The sequence below is a fragment of the Patagioenas fasciata genome, chromosome 4 (assembly GCF_037038585.1).
Source record: "Patagioenas fasciata isolate bPatFas1 chromosome 4, bPatFas1.hap1, whole genome shotgun sequence".
Classification (NCBI taxonomy): domain Eukaryota; kingdom Metazoa; phylum Chordata; class Aves; order Columbiformes; family Columbidae; genus Patagioenas; species Patagioenas fasciata.
Genome location: NC_092523.1, coordinates 33,704,023 through 33,727,559, shown reverse-complemented (window position 1 = coordinate 33,727,559; position 23,537 = coordinate 33,704,023). Strand labels below are relative to the sequence as shown.

At 35.7% G+C, this 23,537-nt stretch overlaps 1 long non-coding RNA gene across 5 annotated transcripts in view; it reads left to right on the top strand.

The window, feature by feature from the left end:
- The window catches only part of LOC139827803 (uncharacterized), a 37,005-nt gene extending 16,157 nt beyond the window's left edge, over positions 1–20,848 (top strand). For 2 of the 5 annotated variants that reach the window (XR_011738783.1, XR_011738781.1), the window contains exons 2-3: positions 5,547–5,691; positions 16,465–20,848. This is a non-coding gene — a long non-coding RNA (uncharacterized lncRNA). Of the gene's footprint in view, positions 1–5,546; positions 5,692–15,046; positions 15,202–16,464 lie in introns of all 5 variants that reach the window. The other 3 variants (XR_011738785.1, XR_011738784.1, XR_011738782.1) reach the window with 3 other exon arrangements.
- The last annotated feature ends 2,689 nt before the right edge of the window (positions 20,849–23,537 follow it).

Sequence of the window (23,537 nt, the reverse complement as noted above, 5' to 3'; positions counted from 1 at the left end):
TGGTTATTTCCTTTAGCTGACTGTAAACAGCAAGATTTATGAACCAAACTTTTAAATTCATTAGCTAATTAGATAAAATAAATGCATTTCGGTAGCATACCATTGGACACTATTGGCATTTGAGCTTAATTTCCTTTGCAGAAGAGAAATAAAAAGTGTAGCAAAGCTTCTAATATAAGACATTTTATTGTGAAACTGTCATATGACTCATATAATTGATCTAGCTCAATATTCAGTGCTAAAAGTCTATGTACTTGCCATCTTACATTGTCATATAACCATTGTTTACTTCACGACTTAAGTTTGTTTCTTTTTATAAAAACACTTTGTGGTTAGAAGGTTTTAGTATATTCATTTCATACCTGAGGAAGAGGAACACAAAGGAGAACCTTTATTAACATGCCTGAGTCCCATTTTTTAATTACTTTGATGCCAAAATATTACTAAGTGCTATTGATATTCAAGCACCTAAGTGCCATATTTTAAATTATTAGTTTTGAAGCACTGAGGCATCAAAAATAGGTCAATAAAGTCAGAAAAACAATAATTACCATTTTATATGAGACAGCATCAGAAACAACTGCATGTTGCTATATTTAATTTAGCTGTTACTACTGGTGCTATGCCTGATCCTGAGTAGTAGAAATAGTGGTGACTGCACCTACTTTTAAAACTGCTATGTAAGAATGAACCTGGTGAATGGCCTCAAATTTTTTACTCTCAAGCCTTGGGAAAGCATATATGACCATCATTTAGGAAGGTAAAGTGCTATTGCAGTGTAATAGTATACTGACAGTTTATGGTTTGGGGGCTGGAGACTTGAAGGGGGATATCATTGAAAAAAACAAAGACTGAAGAGCAAAGAGCAGCTCTCATCAACTCTCTGAGAACCTGTGTCTCAAGATATGGCTACTGAAAATTATTCTATATTAACCCCTATGGCATTTTTTTAGATTATGTGATAATTTTCTTGAAATAAGAACATTTGAGTGAAAAAAGTTGCAAGCTTGGAGGTTGATAAAGTTTAGCTGTACTATAAAAGATCCTAAAGAGATTTAGTAAATTAAGGGCTATTGACACAAACATAGCACAATATCAAGTGCCACTTATGATACAACTTAAAAAGGAAATATGCAAAGGTAGCAATTGAACTGGGCTGCCTCAGCAAGTAAGTGCAGTTTCCTGTGTTACCTTCCAGCATGTGATTATCTAAGATATGAGGAACTGCTGTCCAACGGTAAGGTGTGACAGAAAATACAGTTAAATGCTTACAGGTGTTTTCAGGAGTTCCACAGTAAGTTAAGCACTTACCTCATTCAAAAAGTTAATGCAAATGGTGAGTTGCCACTGAACTCATCTATCAACAGCTGTAAATGATATTAGACCCTAACGACATTGACAGATTGCAGGGATAATATAAAAAATATTAATCTGAAATAACTCAGTGGTTCTTGTGAGTGTGCAAACTGGCTGAAATTAATGCCTCTTCAGAGTGTTAACTATTTAATCACTGGCTGAATAGTAGAAGAAGAAAACAAGAGAGAATAATTTGAGAGGAAACTCTGAAATTTATGACTGTTCTGCTAAATATCAAAACACCACTTCTGGCTGAAAGAAATTCACTAGACAAAGTGTTAGATGAGTGTTCAGGAGAAATATCCCTATGTGCTTACTTTATATTAATGTTCTTCCTTAGGCATTTCTGTTGTCACAGAATCACACAGAGTCACTGAGTAGCTGAAGTGAGATCATCTGGTCTAACCCCTCTGTTCAGGCAGGGTCACCTAGAGCTGTTTGCCCAGGACAGTGTCCATTTCTGTTTTGAATATCTTCATGACCTCTCAGAACATCCCATGCCAGTGTTTGATGATCTTCATAATAAAAAAGTGTTTCTTATGTTCAGAGGGAATTTGATTTGTGCCTGTTGCCTTTTGTCCTGTCATTGGGCACTACTGAGAGGAATCAGCCTCCCTCATCTTCTTACCTTCTCATATGATACTTATACACACTGATAAGATCCTTCAAACCTTCTTTTTTCCAGGCAAAACACTCCCAGTTCTCAGCCTCTCCTCACATAAGGAATGTTCAGGTCATTAATGAAAGTTTTAAACAACACTGGCCCCAGTATTAGTCTCTTACATTACACTGACTCCCCTACAGTTGGACTGTGGGCCCAGAGGTTTGGCTGCCACTTGATATTAATGTTCTTCCCAAGGCACCTCTGTTGCCCACACTTAGAGCACACAATACTGGAACAGATGGACCTGTTATGACCATTCTTGTACTCTTCTTTTAATAGCTAAGGTAGAAATAGATTGTTCTTAAATCAGGACTTTCTGCCCTCCAAAACACATCCCTGGGCCTGCAAAGGAAGAACTGCCATGAAGGGATTTTCTGTAATCATGTTCCAGGCATATAATGAGAACCACTTGGACCAATGTGCCCTTTCCTTGATATTAAAAAGACAGGACAGCAATAAAGCTATGATGTTTTAAGTTCCTTGGCAAAAAAAAAAAGCCCAAACCAGAATAAAACAGAAACACAAAAAAACCTACAACACCCCCCCAACAAACAAACTCTAGAGATTACGTGAATATCCAGTTGTTTATTTAATTTTCACACAGAGTAACTTTGTCCTTCAAATGGCCTTGACAGTCCTAACCCACAAACTGAGTCCATAGAAATAAAAGTATGTCCTTCTGAATGGTCTTTTTTACCATAATTTTCTGTAAATTACCAAAGGAATAAATTAGCGCAGAAGTTCTTGTTTAGCTTCAACCTCTGCATGTGTCGTATTAACTCAGTGTGAACATCTATATTCACATGTCACATGTCATTCTATTATTCTTTGCTGGCATGAAAAGACAGAACATTTAAAAATATATTATAAAAATAATGCATCAAAAGGAACAAGCAGCTTTGATCCTCACATCTAATTAATTGCACATTGGACAGATTTAGCTCATACAAATGTGGAATAGTTACTTCACTGTAAATGATTAATAACAATGTATGAACAGTTGTTTGTTTTTCCTTCACTACTTCCCAATGCAAAAATGCAGACACCTACAGTTCAAGCATCAGGAAAGAGGTTAAAGCATGCTACAACTGACCTCTTCATAGTTATTTATGCCGTGTAGAGCCTGAGGAGCACTCATCTTCCAAGGGCTTTTCAGTAATTCAGCTCATAAGCAGGTAGAACATGTATGCACTTCCCTGAGCATCATTTGTAAGTCAATACAGATGCTCTCTCATACCAATCAGTAAAACATGAGGAGATATAATTTATAATAGCTGGTATACCACGATCCATTTATTATACTTTACACCTATACAGCAATTGATGTATACTGCCAGTTCCCTTGGGATATGTGAAGACCTTGGGGACAGACATAACATTATTTAGAATCATGAGGCACATCACAAGCTTCTTTGATCTAGGTATAAAAGGAAGCATAAAATAAACCTACTTTTCTAATGAAAATTTTAATCTAACGACCAAATACTTCGACTTCTTTCACTGCACCCAATATGCTGTGGTTCAAAACTAAAATTTTAAAGTTGTCTTTCACATTATATAGTCTGTGATGTTTACAATACTATTCATGCATAATATACAATCCTTTTTTCAATTACTTTTTGACAAAAACCTGCCAAACACAATAGATATGAATTGTCCATGATGAGTGAAATTTACTTTGGTTACACAGTGGTAACTTATCGATTTAGCAGAGTATGACTTCACAGTGAATAAATCATTGTGTCTGGTGATTTATGCTTTCGGTATGTTTGAGTGTGTTTGTGTATGTGTACATATAGATCACACAATTCTTTTGCAGCTCCAGATACTTGTCACGGGGGTGTAATTTATGGTTCTGCTTGCTGCAGAACAATGTTTAGATTACTTAAAGAGAAGCGCGACATTAAAGAGTTTGGTGGTGGGTTTGCTCTTCTATTTACTGCATGGGGGAGATATACCAAGCCAAATGCTGCTTACCTTCTCTGCAGGTGCCTGTAAGCAAACTTTCAGGTATCTTCTTTCCCTGATAACTGTTCTCTCCAGGGGCTGTGTTTTGAAGCTCTAGAGGCAAACTTTCAGGCGAGGCTTATGTCCATTGCAATGCAAATGTTCGGGATTCTTCTTCCCCTGATAGCTGTTCACTCCGGAGCCTGTACTTAGAGCTCTGAAGGGAAACTTTCAGGGGAGACCCGTAACTGCATGCAAAGCAGACTTCCAGGAAACAAAATTCTCAGAAAATAAAAAAATATAACGGAGTAGAATAGCAGAAGCGCTGGCTCAAGCTGGGTACCTGTGCAGAGGTCCGCCCAAGCATAGAAAACTACAAACTTTTATATCTTTACAGATCATTCACACCAAGATCCAGTCCAATAGAAAAATTTCACCACCAGGTCCTTTGCTCCCCATTGGACCCTTTTACCCTGACTCCACGTGGGCCTCTGTTTTGTTCAGTTGTTGACATTGTTTTAGGTCCATATCCTTGAAGGTGCCGCTTTGTCTGGATAAATCCTTTCTTCTCAGCGAAGTGTAAAAATAGGCCACGCTTTGCAGATGTTGGTAATGTCTCTGCGTTAGACTTGCATTGTTTTTTTCCCAGTCAATTCCATTTTTCCCAGCAAAATGCAAGCTAAACTTTATCTTGCAGGTATTTAATGTAGTCCGCAGTTGCTTTTGTTAAATACAAGCTTAAAATTTTAGCAAATCTAGTCTACTAAGTAACATAAATCAAAGAGTATATTAACAATCATACAACCTTCTATCTCTAAATAATCCATTACATTTGGTGTGCATCTACTTAAGCTAAACGACTAATATTGAACTTGAATTTGGCTCATCCACTGACCTCTGAGTAGTAAAACCATTGGCATACAGTTCTCTTATTAAGCAAGAAGATCTAAAAGTGGGCTCATCCAAGCTGTTGTATTTATAGAATGAAGTGGTTGACGCGTAGTCAAATTGCATACAGTAGGAAAAGTCTGCACGAGACTCCCTGCGTCCACAAGCCGCCAGTGTTCAGTGTGCCGCTCTGCTTCCCTCTGGGTCTCCTGGAAGGAGTTCTTGGCCTGGCTGCGGCTCAGGCCCTCACCTCCCCTGGAGCCTGGACCAAACTGCTGCTGGTTTGGCTGGGGGGGATTCGAGTGCACCCACCACAATACTCTGCAGTTTCTCTGGGATGGCAGACATTGAGAAAGTGAAAGGTGCATGTTTTCCCAGCAGGGATCAAAGCAGAAAAATAGTACAAGGTGGATGACCTTTCTGTCAGGCTCTCTCCACAGTGGAATTTCCTTTAAATGTCTTTCCCAGAGTTGCATCTCCTCCCTCTCTGTGCTTTACTGTTTCTACACCAATGGCTGTAGAGTAGGAGGTACAGTGAAAGGTGAAACCTTAATGTTTTGATGCTGGGGGCTTTGATCCTTCTTGCACTTTTAGGATCCCTTGTATCTGAAGCTCTTAATCAAGTTCTGAGAAACTTCTGTAAGGAAGGATGGTCTTAAAGAGTTTTTCATTCCTTTTTTTGTTTCTGCAGTTTTTCCCACAGAAGGGCGTATTCAGATTCCTAAAGAAGGCTTTGAAAGGGATCCAAAAGAGGCAATCACATGCATGTGCAACTATTTTTTCACCAGGCAAGAATATATGGAATGTGAATGAAGTTTCAGCAGAGCTCTGCAAATGTGAGTATCAATTGAAACTGGGTAGGCAAATTCCATTAAGTTATAGGTAAATTAATGTGCATATAGCCATTGAATTACTAACTTCATATAACTGAAAGCAGGAAAACATGTCTGCATCCAGTTGCAAATATAAAGTTTAATTAGAAGGAAGATCTTTAAGGCTGAAGAGTGTCACTGAGCAGCACAGACTTCACAGTAGCTCAAGAACATGATTCTACCCAGTACAGGATTTCTGAAGGGAAAAATGAATGTTAGGCATGCTTCATTTGTACAAATAGTAATATCTGCAGACTTTCTATCCATAGGTTAATCCTAAGTAGGAATAAATATTTTCCAAAGACTAGACAATATATTCTTTCTCCTCAGGTAAAAAGTCCATCTAACTTATTAAGTTTTCAAAATGTAAATTGGTTCAAACATATCTGATTTTCACATTCAAAATAGCTAGTAGATACAACACCATTTGCTCTTAATTATTGCTTATTGTTTTTTATTAAACTCCTTTTCTAAAAAAAATCAAGTAATCCAACAAGACAACAAATCGCAGTGTGTGACCTAAGTGACTACTGTGACTAATACGAGGAGACTGACCAAGCAGACTTGCAAATGCTTATGTAGATGGTTTTTGGGCTACAGATCCATACACTGTACCCATGAATAAAGGAGATAGTTGCAGCAGTTAGGATTGATTATTGGATAACAGAGGCAAAACCATGATACATTGTTCAGATACATCCTTTGCTGTGAAAAAAATAACAGTTTGTAGCAATTATTTACTGCTTGAACAGTTGATTTAAGAAGTCCCTGAAGTTACCTTCTGTTATTTTTAATTTTTTAACTTTATTTCCATCTTAAGTTTCTTGGAGTGTCCTGTATGTCTGTATTTAAAGACCTATGCAGAACAGCAAAATCCTTATAGAAATTTGACTAATTACTCTTCCTTAACTGAATTTTAATTTTGAAACTGATCTTCCAAACTGTATAGAAACCATATAGATAGACAGAAAAGAATTAAAAAAATTGCTCAAGAGCAGAAGTATACTCTCTGGTTTTATGTGTGTCTACAGAAAATATGTACACTGTGTATTTAGAAAAGTAGATTAAAGTTATCATTGTTTGAAGGATGTTTACTGGATGTAGTTTGTAAGACTGTAAGTGAAGCACAACCCATTCATGTTTGCTTGACTTTTCTCAGTTTAATGTGACCCAGCACTGTTTGGTTTGTTGTATCTTTATTTAAACTTCATTCCTTTTGTAAGGAGCTGTGAGTTGTGTATTTCTCAGCATCACTGTACCCCATAGGTGACATTTCCCTCTGATCCTTAAAATGTTGTGTTTCAGATGTTATAGCATACCTCTGAAGAGTAACTTGCTAAGGATAATATAGCTGTATTTTCCTGAATAGACCGAAGCTACATCAGGTTGAATTTCACCCTGTAGGTTATTTAAGCACAGTATGATGTTATACAAACTGAACACAGAGGGCAAATTCCTGTCTGCTACTGAAGAGGTGTCATTGAGGGGGGAAAAAAATCAAATAACTCCCAGTCCCTTCCTCTGGTGTCTTAAAGGCAAAGATTTAATTGTGCTGAACTAGAGAATTAGATTAATTTCCAAGAGGAGTGACAAGCTGATAATTTGGCTTTTGCTTTGTAGCTCAGGTAAATAAAATCAACAGTTTACAGTCTCTTGGTCTCACCTTGTTTACAGAAGGTCGAATGAAGGATTTTTTGTTTGCTTGTTTGGGATTTTATTTTCTAGTTTCAGTTGATTTTAGATGACCTTCGTCTACTTTTTCACTAGATTCAGATGTCTATAAACGCTGTGGCACGATCTGCCTTTATGTTAGGGATTTTTGTTAACATTTTTTTTATTGAATGGAGATTTCGTAAAGTCTGTGTATCATCATGGGCCCATCTTCCATTCTTTTTATCTACACTCCTTCAGTGCTCAAGATCCCCCACATTTTCCATAGTGATCTACATCAAATTGCAGTAAGCAAGGGATCAGGGTGTGCTAGCAGCACTTCAGAGACAATGTCTTTGTGCAGTGTGTCTAGATGGAAACCTGCTTACCCATGTCTGAAAATGGCTGGGGAGAGCAGATGAGAAAAAACGTAGAACTCTAAGAAAATTGGAGATGCACATATTAATGCTATTTCATGTTCCTCAGTGTCCGAGTTGCTTAAAAAGCCATAGAGATCTTGAAGGGTCACATTTTCCAATGCTGAGACCTGTGAGAAGCTGCATGGGTCAGGTCCTTCAAAACTTGGATGAACGCTCTTTCACTTGCTCATGATCTTTGTCTCTCTTTGAAACACCTGGCTCAATCTATAGTCTTTGTTTTCGAGTATAGTTCCACCATTTCTCTGCTGTAATAAAACTGTGCTGTTCCTCAGTGTGAGAAGTACAGCAAGTGACCTGCTTTGTAACATTTACTTGTACCTCCTCCTCTCCTAGTTGACATTTGATTGCCAGAAATGTTTTATGCATATCTTTTAGTATATAAATATATCTCCATGTAAATGTATATTTAAGTGAAGAGATATGTAGACATATAAATCTTTGTATATTTCTTTATGTTCAGAAAGTGAACACTAGTGAAATTCCTTATAGAGTTCTCTAAAAATGCAGTGTAAAAGTATTGTTAAGTAAGCAAAGCAATCCAAGAATCTGAGTCTGTGCTTTGTAGCAAGATCAATTACAGCAGGAGTTAGCAAAAAGCAAGAAGTCCAGGGCTTCTTGAAAATCTGATTAACTTGTAAGTGTGTTTGTAGGGACTGAGAGCTGGTTAACTGCTAGTCAGGTGTGCTGCTTTGTCCAGGGCAGAACACAGAAAACTTATTTTCTTCATCCTTTTCTTACTAATTTTTAAGTATTAAAATTCACTGTTGTAGTTCTGCTCCCCTTTCTAAGAAGACAGTTTGTATGAACACACGACCTCGTCTGTATGTTAGTCTTTTAAAAGTTGCTCTTTTCCACTACAAAGTACTGTGATATACTGAAGAAAAGGGCCTTGCAATTTTGTCTCTTGTTTTTGTAGGTATCTTTAGTCATCAAAATGCAATCTTCCATTTGTCCCTGTCAAGAACTGTGCCCTGAGCATGTACTACCACAAAATGAAAGGATGTCCTAACAAATGCTTTCAGACACTACTCTGGATCATTGTTTCACAGTAGCTTTTTAATACAGTTATAAAGTTGCATCTTCCAGTTAGCGAGAAAAGACATGATTTGTCTGATGGTGATAATACTGTTAAAAGCCTTTTTGAAACTGTAGAAAAGGTTTGAAACATTTATTTTGTTTTGAGCAGCAACACCATGTAATGCAGTGCTGAATTTTTAATGGGTGAATGTTTTGTACTGGGCTTGTCCTTCCAATCTCTCAGCATTTTCCTATTTAATGTAAGGAGGAATTGATACAATACAGAGATTTTACATGTTTAGAATTTGAATAATAAGTGTTGTATGCAAAGTTTTCAGAAATCTCTTTCTGTCTCAACAGACTTTAATTCCTTCCCTTTTCCTTCCTCTTTCATGTCTGCGCTCATCATTTTAGCTTATGCATAGTTTATATTTGAATACAGCAATGAAAGTGAGTTCCTTCTCAGTTCATATCTTCACTTCTCCTGCTAATCTTTCATTTAGTTGTATATCATTAAGTCTCTCCTCATTAAGTATTTTTTTCCATTCCATTCATATTCTATTCCTGATGATTTTGGATGAGGCCTGAACAAAGTCTTGCAAAATCAGATCATCTTTAAATTTTAAGCTAATTTGCAATCTGCAATGACATGTAATGCCCAAACATAGGTGAACAGATAAAGAGAAGGTTGTGGAGACTGGTAGACTGAATATATTAAAAACATTGATAATGGGAAAAGGAATATGAAAGACCAACAAAAAGAGAAATGAAAAAAACACTGCCGAGTATAAATCGAGGCAGTTCCAAGTTAATGCTGCTCTGCTGATATCCACTTATAACAACTGAGGATCTGGACCTGTGACTACCAACCCTATGTGTATAGATACCTCATACCACTACTTGTATTGAAACCTATTGCATATTTAGTCAGTTTAGCTTACTGTGATCCTGGAAATTGAAAAGCTGTATTGTGCAACATGATCCAGGACATCAGCAGTGATATCCCCAGCAGTTGGTCATTTCTCCATCGGTTGATTTACAGGAGGGTATATTTACACTGCATCATGCCATGTTGTATCAAAGATGTCTCAGTTAACTTCATGCAAGCAGCACCGTGCAAGGCCAGGTTCGGATACTACTCTAGGGACCTGGAGATGTGTAGTTTTGTTCCAAGTTATCAGAAACGGAGCCTGACAGAATGCAGCATAATATTTTCTCTCCTTCTCTTTGCCTCCTTACAGGGCTATGTATGTGCCACATCACAGCTAGTGTAATTGGAACTGACTAGATATCTCCAAGCAATACAGTATGGATAACTGTAGACACCATGTACAGTTGTAACCTTTCCCCAGTGTCTGAGTGTCACTAAAACCTGGTTAAAAGCCAGCTGGATGCTTTTTAACGAAGGTACTTTGGTTTTCAGTCCAAATTCATTCTAGTCATTCAGTTCATAGTGCCTATCCACAAACTGTTACATTATCATAGGTGAAGGAAGAGTGATGGGTGGTGTAGATTTGTGAATGTCTAACTTCATCACTGAATAAAAAAATGTACCGTCTACAGAACTCCTGAATTCACTGAGTTCCTGAGTGTTCCAAATAATCCTATCCATTTTTACTAGAACAGTTGAACTTCTATGTTGCCCAATTTAATATTAACAGAGTGAAATGGCAGCTGAAATGAGTTCACTGCCCAAAGGACAAGGCATAAACACAGACCTTCTGAGAATCAAATGCAAGACCATTACCCAAATTGATTGAAGGGGAAAATTTGAATCCCACAAATGATCAATATTATAATGTCATAGTTGCAATTCATGTCTCCTCCTCTGTCACAATGGAGAAGACTTTTTTCCCTAGTGAAACAGCTTAAAAAAAAAAAAAAATTCTCCTCTTTTCCTTTAAATAACTCAGGGTTTGAGCACTTTTCCAGAACAGCTAGGGTTTCCCCTTCAGTGAGAAAGGCCTTGAGTGAAGAACTCCAAGCTACTATATAAGCACTTTGGCTCATGTGCTAGCAAAACCAGTGTTACTTGAGGGTTTCTGTGAATCCTGATTTCATATACCTGTGACAGGATGTGCTGGAGCAAGCCAATAGACTGAACATCTGAAGATAGAAGGTGCCTAGAAATGGATCCATGTTGGGTTTAATGACTATTAAGTGGGTAGCTATGAAGCATCAGGAACAGAGCTCTTCTGTGTACTGAGAAACAGAACTTCAGGTGTTTGGTAACTATTAGTGTTCAAACTTCTGTGCCTGTGGAGCTTAAACACTTTTGGCCTAGGCAGACCTGAGCAGGAATCACAGCTGTATTTCTGGAGATGCCTTGTCTTTCTTTTTTTGGGTGAGCTACCATGCATTTCATGAGCAACTTATCCACCTGGCTCAGAGCTCTGGTTTCCAATACACAAGCAAGCACCTAGAATGAAAAATTACCTAAATAAGATTGAATTTCTTGTAGGGAGCCAGCATCGATTGTATTGATTTCAATGAGAATGCGACAACTAACTTAGGAACTTTTCAAAATGTAACCTACTTAATGAAAATTGTAAAACTTTAGATTAGTCTTCAGAGGTATTCTAGTAATTTTAAAGACCAGAATCACAGTTTTGCCTTAGGATTGTGCTTTTTAGAAATACTGTTTATGCTTGATTTCTGCTTTTGTGCAATATCAAGTGCAATTAAAACTGAATGACTTCTTTGTTCCTGCACAATATTTGGATTTGTGCATGCACTGTTTATACATATGGCTATTAGTCATAATTTGCAAAATCACATTTATTTGTATACTTGTTCATTTTGTTTGCAAAAATGACTGTTTCTACCACATCACACTGTATTACATGGCTTTTAAAAATGTCTTTTTGAAATTTAGCCCTGATTGTTCTTAAGACCTAAGAAGGGATTAAACTTCATATATCAGCTTCTTTATCTTTAAAGCTTATTAACATCTAATCAAGATTAGATACATGGTCAGACTTCTGAGGCAGGTGTGTCAGCAAACAACATGTAGAATACAGTGCAAAGTGTTCCATATTTGTTCATCCTAGTGAAAGTGTCAGAAAGGCTATGACTGCTGGAAAGTAAAATCTTGATGAAAACCCCAAAGGAGGTTCTTTCCACGATTCTGTCATTGATTCAGTGTTTCCATTTTTTTTTTTTTTTCCTTCAGGAGGTCAATCTATCAAATAGAGGAGGACACCAGTTTTGTTTGAAGTATTATGATTTACTTGAGACAGGAGCGATTATTATACTACATTTGAAAATAACTATATGTTTCTGATTTGTCTTCAATCACAGAATAATTTATTAACCTGTTGATACAAAGTAAACCCCAGCAGAATTGTAATAGTCAAACATCGAATATTTATCAAAATATGTCTCTGACCTAGAGAAGGGGCTGTAAAATATTTAAAATTAATGGAATTTAATGTTTTTAAAAAATGTCCTTAAGTTCCTGCTATAGAAACATACTGTAAGTTGTATATACAATTCAAAAATTGTCTCTACCTTTGGTGTAAAAGTTCCTGAACTAGGTTTTCCTCCATTAAATCAGAGGGGCTTATTTCATGTACCGATGTCAGGAGGTGCAAGAACAAATTCTCACTTCACTGCTACTCCACTCCTCAAACATATTTTTTCATAACCATGTAGTCTAAACTTTAAAAAGAAAACTTTCCTACAAATTGAGGTAGTATATAATTCTCTTTTCTACCAGAATCCATACATTCCCATTGACAGGGGTTTACCGCAAAGCCTCTCTTAAATGACTGTCATCTGGAAGGAATGCATGCATAAACATGGCATTCTTCTCTGGGAGCTTTCTTTATAGACTATAATGTCCTTAACAAAAAATAACAGCTGTCCAGCCTTCCTTTCTCTCTCTCTTTTTTTTTTTTTTAATTCTTTAATTTATTTAATAATTATGTGCATTGACAGTGTTGAAATGCTGGCTTTAAAAGGAAAGTTTTTTATCTCCTAATCTGCTAGGCAAGCATTAAAATAAATGTTCATTGGTGTACCCATTTTTCAAGACAACTACTTCTGTTATCAGGAGAAATCTGAAATGTAAAATTTTATGTTATTATTGATCTAAGACTCCTCTTAAAATAATTTTTAATATACTGAAGATAGCTAAAATTATTTCTTGATTCCTCTTCTGTACACATTGTATTACCTACACCTGTAAAATAATTGGAGAAAGGTCAAAATCCGTCACATTTACTTGCACTTTTTGTGCAAAACACAAGTGTGGTAGTTCTTCAGATTGTTAACATTTTTAGCTATTATTACACTGTTACCAAGAGTTAGTCACATAATTTATCTGAAACATATTATATGGTTGTCTACTACCAATCTGTATTTTATCAGATACAAATTTCTCCAGGACAGATGAATACGCCACATAAAGAGTAACTATAAATGACTTGTTGAGTAAAACCTCATCTTAATGTAACATCAAGATGGCATTTGACAGTAACTCTCATTTAGAATCAGCCTTACAGTTTCATAATTTACCATCAGCTCCTTTGAAATTTTTCCAGATTGTAGGAGGGAAGACAGCAAAACTCAGCTGGATTTTGGTTCAGCAATTGTGGCATACAAATGTCTTGGTTTTAAAAAGATGCTCTATAAAAGATTTCCCATACAATTATTTATAACTCAAGACATGGCAATTTAGCTTCCACCAAAAAAAGAATGAAAGACAATTTTACCTGAAATGCCCAGAATCTGATATAACAGACTCTATTATGTAGTGCCTGTTCCTCTGTCTTTCAGTATAATATAGTGCCTCTCTATCCTTCAACCCTCATCTCTAAGAAATCTTAAGCGGGTTCTGAAATGAAGCAATGATCAGATATTGATTAAATAAATAGATATACTATTTTAAGATATTAGCAGTGTTGCTGGTCTTCATTATTGCCAGTCTGCTGGAAAGCTGAAGGCCCCCATAATCATCTTCCATGCAAAGACAGCTGAGTTAGTTTAAATACTGTTCTCCATGTAGGATTAACTAACTGAACTGACTTTGAAAAGATTTAGAAGAGCAACTGAAATTGTTACAGAGTGAGAATTTCTGATGTCTTTTTATTTTTTTCTATTCAAGTTGTTCTATTATTTAAGGGACTCCAGCCATTTTTCAACCTGAATAACAAGCACATGGATATTTAATGAAATTGTAGATAATGATTTCTTTAATTGAAATAGCATGAACAATGATTTACAAGACCAAAGTAGAACATAGAAGAGCTTAGAACAGTAAATGTAAATCAATTTCTTTCATAATATTTGCAATTTTATTGGTCTAATTAATACTCTGTTCTGTTTAATTTCACTATTGAGATCCAGTGAGCATCAGAGTAGTCTTTAAATTATCCATATTCATACTTCAGGAACTGCAATACATTAAATGACAGAGATGATAATTCCCTTCTGAAAATTGTGGAGAAGTGAAGTAAGAAATAATAGCAAGCACCTAGCATAATGTCAAATTAAATCGTTAAGAGAAAACAATCCTCAAAGCATAAATCTCTTTTCACACACATTTTGTCAACCAGAGAGACTATTTTAGACACTCTTTGAAGTTACGTGAAGCCCATTTTGTATGACAATTACAACTATATGGTAGCTGAGTTATTTGGAACAAGAGCAGTAAACCTCAAATCGAAGGTTTCCAAATGCAATATAAAAATCATATACTACATCATCCTGTTTTGTTTTATTTAAAAACTAGAGTGTATGTATTTAGTGGGCTTTCTCTTTTTCTAAGATACATTTATGATGGAGAAATACCTTAGCATTGATGGGCCGTAATTTTAAAAACTGACTGCCAAAGTATATCCTAAAATATCACAGTATAGAATGTTTTCTATATTGTCATCAGTTTCTGACTTACCATTATTTGAAATCCATGCTTTCCCCATAATTTTCCCAATGAAACAGAGAAATACAATAATGATCAGTATTTAAATTCAACTGCCCTAATCAGCAACATTTTGCAGAATGGAGCATTTAGTTTAATAAAGTTCTGGAATAGAACGAGTTAGCGATTCATTTCACTTTCAGGAATCTTGATTAAAATTTCTTAAGAAATATACATGGAAGCCAAACAGTTTCCATTGAACAATTATTTTGCTTTGGTTGTTGGTTTGTTGAACAGGGCTGAAGGGGGATTATAAATGTAGGACCAGACTATGGTGTTTTTTCTACAGGTGCTGTTTATTACAGAACCACAGAAAATGTTCATGAATATGAGGAACCCAGTAAATAAGATACATACACAGTAAGCATGATGTGCAAGCTTTCTTCATGTGACCAAATAAAACCCACAAGACTGCCCACACATGCAATCTGCAGCCTCAAAAAGGTGAAAAAGAATTAATCACAGATTTCCACCCATTTGTTTAACTTACTGGACATTTGTTCACTAATTTTAGAAAATGGAATGAGATACCTCATTATTACTAGCTAGAGAATTGAGAGAATTTTTAGCTATTAAAATAGTCTCTATCATAACCTCTTTTACACAGTGGTATTTAGCAGTGCAAAATATTATTTCATCCCTTTATCATTGATGTATTTCTAACTTTTAGCTATATTACATTTGCATTTTATCTTCAAACTCTATAAAATGAAAAATTGTTCAAGCAGATTTTTTAAATGTTTATAGTTTTTAGCAGATAATAGTAGATAATAAGAGGACATCCTTTGAAGAGGTTAACAGTAAAAATGAATATATTTTGCTGCTTTTTTTTTTTACAAGTATAGAAATAATTCTGAATGACCCTGTTGCATACTCTCATACTTTATCAGAATTATACCCCATGTATCAATAAGTAATGTGACAAGGGAACTTCTTTATGCTTGATATAAATCAATGATTGCTGCCTTAGTTTAAAAGCTGAGTGATGATAAGATGCTGTGACTCAATAAATTTGAGCTTCTAATATTATGCAGAAGAACATAAAAGCTGTTTGTGCATTATAATGCAGTAATAACATATCCCTTCCTAATCACTGGCATACCTATCTTTTCTAGCTTGCCTATAGCATGCATAATAAAAACCTTGCACAATGTGGAGAAATCCTAATTTTCATATACCTGCATTATGAACCCCTGCAGCTATTACAAAAAATACTAAAATCCTTAAACTATGAGGATAAAATACAATTTACAGAGTATGTTTTCTTACTGCCTTTGAAGATAGCATCAGTTGTCTACACAGACCTATAAAACGTTTCAAGAGTTGAAAGATACAGCTTATTGCACTTATCTTTCTCTTCTTAATAAAAGATTAAACAACAACTCTGACTGATAAACAAACAAACACAAGCACTAACTGTTTGCCTAAGTTGACCTTGGGTTTAAGAATCAAGGATTGTTTTTTGTTGACTCTGGCATTAGCTAAACTAAATCCTAAAGTATATTCTTAGATGGTGTGAAGTTGGTCTAATTGTATTCAAGTTAAATGACACTGATCTGCACCAGCTGTGGATCAGAGCCCTTACAGGACTAACCACCTGCCCGTGTTTCAGAATTAAGGGGATAAGACTGATTGCTTTGTAAATGTTTAGTAGAGGATTGGCTACTGATTAGTTCTTTTTGACCTTGTCTCTTTAACCTTGTACAGGTATCTCAGTGGGAGAAGAAACAGGAATGGAGAAGGTGGAACAGGATGACAAGGAAGCTGTGATGATTTCTAGTGCAATAAATTAATAATTTCATATATATTCAACATGAATTTTGTGACCTATACATGTTGTATGGGTGTCTCTTTCAGCTTTTCAGAAATACAGTCCCTCAAGCTTATAGATCAGCTGGAAAAAGAAGAAAAGGTACAAATTGTTGTAATGTATCTAAGACAAGAGTGAGAGGGAGGGGGTATTTTTTCCTATATTGGAATCACTTCACAGAATATTTTTGAGAGGTTTCTTTAATATGAATCACACCATTCTACTTCAAAGCAACAAATTCAAACAAACTTGCAAAATATACAAACTAGTAAGTTCAGGATACTAATTTAGATATGGTTGTTTACATTCTCACCCCATTTTGCTAAGTGTGAAATGTTGAAAGCAACTGTAGAGACCACAAGCATTTTAATCCTGGCTTTAAGTAAAAGAAAAGTGTAAAAAGGGAGTTATTGCCTAACTTAATGAAAGCTTTTGCAATACTTGCATTTTCTTTTGAACAGAAGTTTCATACGCTTAAAAAGATTGTTCACTGATGGAACACATTAACTTTTTTATTTTTTTTTTTTTAAATTAATAGAAGGGAACACAGAACCCAGAAATATGCTTACAGTAAGTGTTTACAAAATCTGCAAATGATCTCACTAATGGAAGCTAGATTATGGAATATATTTTGCATCAGGTTTATGTCCAGAGCAGCTGTTTTAGAAGGAGCTCCAGATAGATGTTAATTTTTACTTTTGAATCTGCAGTTCTTCAGTTAGAAGAATATGTCTCATGCTGAGGAATTAATCTTTCAGTGGGTGCATTTACACATACTGTGGTTTGTTTTCTTTTGCTTTTTTTTTTTTTTCTTCATTCTGTGAACCTTCTTACACATGCACATTTCAGTTATCAAAAAGTAAGTTCTGATGATTTCAAGCTTAAGTTCATTAAACAAAAGAATCCATGATACCTGGTTTCCATTGATGTGTCATCCTAAAAAAATGAAGTGTATTTGTATGATGAGGTACTCTTCCGCCTTTAAACACTGTTTGTGACCAAGAACAAGTCAAGTTTTAGGTTGATGGCAAAAATAAATAAACTCCTACTGATGTGGAAGGGATTGTAGAAAGTTTTTTACAGCAGGTTTGTTTAGAGACTGCAAAGCCTAGTGCTGGTGCTGTTCAAGACAATGAAAAATTCCCAATTAATTATAGTTAAGAGAAGATCAGGTACAGAACAGGTAACCTTTATTAGATTTTATTGTTCACCTCTTGGGCTGTTTAAGATACACACTAACTTTCCATTTTTCCCTGCCTTCAGTTTAATGGGAACATGAAGAAATCTTGAGGACCTTACTCTGGTATCATAGAATCGAAGACTAAACTTCGGAGCTGAATTTAAGAAGAGACTTCGACATTTCATATTGCAGAGACTTAACTCATTAGAAAGATATATATATTTATGACTAATATTAATTATATTAACTAAAATATTAATTCAAATTTAAAAACTTTAGTATCAAACTGTTAGGTTGCAGGGGAATCACAGTGTGAAACCTAATGTAAAGATAGGAACAACAGGTTTTCAAACTTTCTGCCATCCCAAGAGTCCTGATCATTTGAATTTTGAAGTTTCTATGTTACTGCCAAAAATTGGCATCTCTGACACAGGTAAATTAATAAAAAAGCTAATCCTATTAATTCATTTTACACCAGTGACTAGCTAGCCATCTCTTGGAAAAGTTTTAAGTTTTTGAAAATTTAGACAAAATTAAAAAAATAACCTAAATATTTCAGGTTTTTAAATTCTGAATCCCTTCCTTTGCCTATCCATTGATTTTCATCCATTAAATTAAATAAATGCTAGCAATTAGATTTTTTTACGGTTACTCATTATACATTCCTCATATACTTTTTACTAATTTTAAATTCGCCAGGTTATCATCCTTCAGATACTAGAACTTTAGAATCATACCATATTCAAAAGCAAATATTCGTTTTAGCCTTGTGTGCTTCTTTATGTCTCAAAATATTGTGACAAACCTTGGAGAATAAAATGGTTTTTGAAAAGCAAGTAGAATGAGATAAGTATAAACCTATGGAAGACAAAGGTGATGGAATTAGAAGGAATTCAGGTGGGATGCAAAAACCATTCACATTGGTAAGTGGGAAGAAAATAGCTTCTGGGTGGATTTTTGAGATACATTTCCTGTGTTACTTTCTGAGAATATTTGGAGATGGACTGTTGTAAGTATCGCTAACAGGGTCCTAGGAAGGAAATATATATTGTGTTCATCTTCACTTATTTACTTTTGTTTTCTTTCTTCTTATATCATGCTCACATGGCAGTTGCCTTCCTATATTCATTCAAAGTTTGAGCCAACCTTGGAGACAGTGTGCTTTGTCTCCCTCACTGTTCAGAGGCCACAGTCAGTTTGTGTGGAAATCGAGGAAGGAACAATAAAGAAACAGCTAAAAGAAGTGATATAATATTTAGTTTTTGTTTTTACGAGCTATCTAGAGGAGATAATGGGAGGATTCATGTTAAGTTTTTTTCTCATTGAAGAAGAATTGCAAAATGCCACAAAACATAAGTTTTTAAACTTTTGTTAACTCTGTACTTTCCTTGGACACTGGACCCAAACCAACTTGTTGGTATGGCCAGGTATATGTATGTTCCTAACAAACAGATTACACCAGAAAATGAAAAGCTAGATAACACACACTAAAAGGATGAAGAAGCTTAAAGAAGATTGGAAGTGAAATGAAAATCTACAAATTCCAACAGTAAATATGTACTGGGGAGTTAACACACTTTCATAGTGTATCTATACATTCTTCATCCCAACTTCATTAGATACCTACAGATCTCCGTGTACAATAAAGACTCATAAACACAAACCTACATTTATGCTTAGGGTTAAACTTTGCTTTTTAAAAATAATCCCAGCCATTCTCTGAGGGATTCCTTTGCTACAGAAAATCTACAAATGCATATTTTTACAGGATGACTCATTGATTTATCTTCCTATATGTGGAATCTGCATAGCAATTAGATGCTGAGGTTTCTGCCCATTTTCTCTTTCAGGTTTTCCTTTTGAGGATTCACTTCAGCCTTAGTTGGATTTAATGTATTTCTTTGTGGAGCTCTTAAGCTGCAAATATCAAGGGAAGACTTAACACTATCATAGAACATCCTTTCTGCCTTATTTCAGTAAGTCAAATCCAAGCATGTATGGCAAAATGAATCTCGGCATCATCAGTGATATAACAGACTGGTTTGGACTTATATGCATTTTTTAAAACCCAAGACTTCAAATATTCAGATATACTCATGCATGTGCACATGCACATCCACAGTCAAAAATCAGAGGTCAAATCACTGAAATCACTGCATCTTGGTTTTAGTTATTTCAGTGTGTATTACAATGAAGATGTGGTTAAATGGTAAATCATAGTTTTTCTAAAGGTATTCACGTCAAAAACTTGTAAAGTTTTTCAAATCTACCAAATGTTTGCAATTCTGATTGATTTCAGTCTGTATACGCCTTTAGAAAATCATGCTATGAGGTGTTGATTCTTGGGCTTCTTTAAAATGTTTAGTAGAAAAAATTACAGTGGAATCTTTTTACTCTTGATGAGGTTGGGTTGACAACGTATTCCCTGATGCAAGTGTGCCCTTTTTGATGAAAAGAGGTGATGCAGCATGGGAATTCATAATAATAGTATGTTATAGCAAATGGGAACGCGGCCTAAAGAAGAGAATGGCTAGCTGAGACAACCAAACTACTGTTCCCAGATCTACTACAACAGCACATCCAATTAAATGTTTTGGAAGACTGCCAATATTTCAAGTTGCTGCAATATTTTTTTACGAGAAATTGAAATTTTTACATCAAATCCGATTTTTATATGGAGGTATAAAACATATAAAACTATATAAAAATGACAAAATCAATTTCCATTGCCTATTTCTGAGGGATTTTGGGGATTGTGAGAGGTGTTTGTGTTTTTTTCTCACTGCAGTGCTGGAGTTTGATGCATATAGGAAAAAGCAGAGTAATATGCTCTTAAGGTAAGAAACATGTATGTTTGAAGTAATCTTTTATGTAAGGAATTGTATAGCATAGCCAGATAAAGCGATAACTTCATACATAAAGTCCTCAAGAAGAAACAGAGGTGTTCTGGAACCTCAGTAAAGTCAGCTCTCAGATAATTATGTTTGGAGCTATGAAGAAGTGAACAGAATGCACCAGATGGAGAAACAGCTGGTTTATGTGTAGTAGGAGAAAGGTATTTTGTTTTTCTGCTTGTTTTAAACTCTTTATGTATTTTTGTGTGTGTGTTTGTAACTAAATATTTAACAACATGCACTGAATAATAAATGTTTCAGAGACACATATGTTAATAAAGACCCATTGTTTTGTTGGTAGACAACAGGAGTCAGCTTTAATTGTCTACACGACCCTACATGCTTCCTGTGGATCTGTTCCTAACACACACCTTTATTATTTCTGATACCTCACAGAATTGAAAGGGCACTAGAAATAGAAAATATTTAAAAACCAGACGTATATGGCAGACATTTTTGTGTCAGAGGATATAATCAGATGGAAAGATACATTTCATCCATGTCTTTGAAAAAGCAGAGAACATCTTCATTATGATATACTAAGGGTCACAACTCATACGGCTCACAGCAATGTACAGAACCACACAAACCTATATATATGCATATACTAAAACAGATAGAATGTACCTCATAGCCATTTTCCAGAAATGTCAGGAAAATGTGAAAACCTGTGCTGAGTCAATGCAATATCTGCAGCAGAAAGAAAACAGAGGGAGAATGGTTAATATTAAGGTGGTAAAGACTGAAGATGTGCTTTATTCTTTACGTAAATGTAATTGTCAAGATCTAATTCTATGAGGTTGGTGAGACAAAATATTTCAGAATTGCTGCAACAAATGCCCTGAAGCTTGCAGCTTCATGTTCCTGACATACATCATTAGTGTGAGTGGGTACCACTATGCTACAATTAAGGAAATGTGCCAGAGAAGTAGGCATCTGGGTCTGATATTGCCAGGGAAAGAAGACTGCCTGCTTAGCTGTATTATACTTAATGTTGCAAGACAAAGTTTTTCATGATCTTGCAGATTGAAGACCATCTGGAAAAGGCCTGTCAATGAAGAAGTAATTAATCAAGTTGAGAAATATTTCTGCTTTATGGATGCCATTTCCCTTTGCAATGAAATCTAGTTCCATTACAGGTGGGAGCAAATACAAATGTACACTGAAAAGTGAAGGTGGAAAGGTGGAGCCAAGCACATTTGCTAGGGAATGGAGAACTGAAACCCTGGCAACTAAGCTATCAGCTTCAGCAGACATGGGCTGAATGGGCAGGCATAATTTGTCAAGAAATTATACACAGCATTGAGTTTGTAAGGTGACTGAGCCCCATGCTTGCAAGCAAACAGCTGCTTTATTTTAGCAAATTAATGTTTTCTATATCTGCCTGCCCCTCGGTGACACATTCCCACTTCCTAAGCAGAGGGAGCAGACATGAACACTGAGCCAGCTCTAAAGACAGGGTGTGTGGTTTTCTGTGAAGGGAGAGGGCTGGCAGCAACAAAATGCCTGTGGTCTGTCTACAGCAGCATCCTGGAAAGCCTGTCTGGCTGCTGATGTTGCTCCTGAGGCAGGAGATGGTGTGGCATGGTGCCCTGCTTTGGGCGGTTTAGGAGACAATGGCAGAAACTATTGCTTCTAGAAGGAATCATCAACATCAGCTGCTGCAGTGAGTAGCTGGGCTCTCCCACTATGTTTTACCAGTCTCTTTTCACCTGCTGCTTCTCCCTTCTTATCTTCCAACACAGAAATGACCCAATGGTAGCCAAGCCCTTGTCACTATGGCAATACAATATAGCTTTGTCCCTCCTATTCAGGTCCTATTTTCACAATTTCTGAGTTAATAAGTGCCTTCCAGTGATCAACACTTATGTGTTATAGTGCAATACCTACTTCAGTTACACTTCCAACTAAGATTTGAGATGGTAGAAAGGGCTGAGCTGTGATGTTGTAACCCATTTTATTTTGCAGCCCATAGCAGGGGGCTAATAACAACCAAAGGGGGCACAAGAAGACAGTTAGGGACCTGAAATATCTTAGTAGGTAACAGCGTCTGTGTTGACTATGTTCAGTCATACAACACAAGCTGGACAAAATAAAATGCAAATCAATTACACATTGAGCAACCCTAGTATACCTGATGTAAGCATTGCCTTTTTTAATATACTAAAATATTTACTAACTAAGTTTTGCTATTTTAAAATGGATATATTTTGAATTTTTGTTTGAGTAGATTTTATGTTAATTAAAGTAACCCTTTACTTGTGCCATAGAAATTTCTGGAATTTTCAATTTAAAATGTTGACGTTCCACATTTGATCTGGGCAAGTGTTATTTTTTTAAATTTAGGAGTAGCTAATAAACTAGAAAATCAATTTCCTCCCCTAACAGAGGACACTTTGAGGAACACTGAAAGAATAAAGAGAAAGAGGGCATCTGTTGGCTTTTTAAAACATCTTCCTGCTTGAGTTAGAACGCTCTCACAACTGGCACAGAAGTCATGGATACCATTGATTTTCATGCTTCTTTCAGCTTTTAATGTGATTATACACAACTTAATGTGAGAGCAATAAAATACACACATTTAATTGGAAGTTTCCTGTTTAAATCTGGTGTTTTAAGGGAAGTTAAAAAGGTTGTCAGTAATAGGGAATAATATGAAGGACCTCATGTCTAGTACATAAACCTTTAAAGAATCTTCTCTTCCTTAAAATGTCAGGTTTTGGTTAAATATAAAGAAAATGTGCTCTGGGATCTGCCCTGTTTCACACTGAATGTGATAATGGAACATGTGCTCTTCTTATTTATTACAAGCAGGAAACCCAACAGATCATTTCAGACACAGTGGAATGCCTGTAATTTTTGACATTTTCTGTACCATGCTTTGCTGTTTATGATA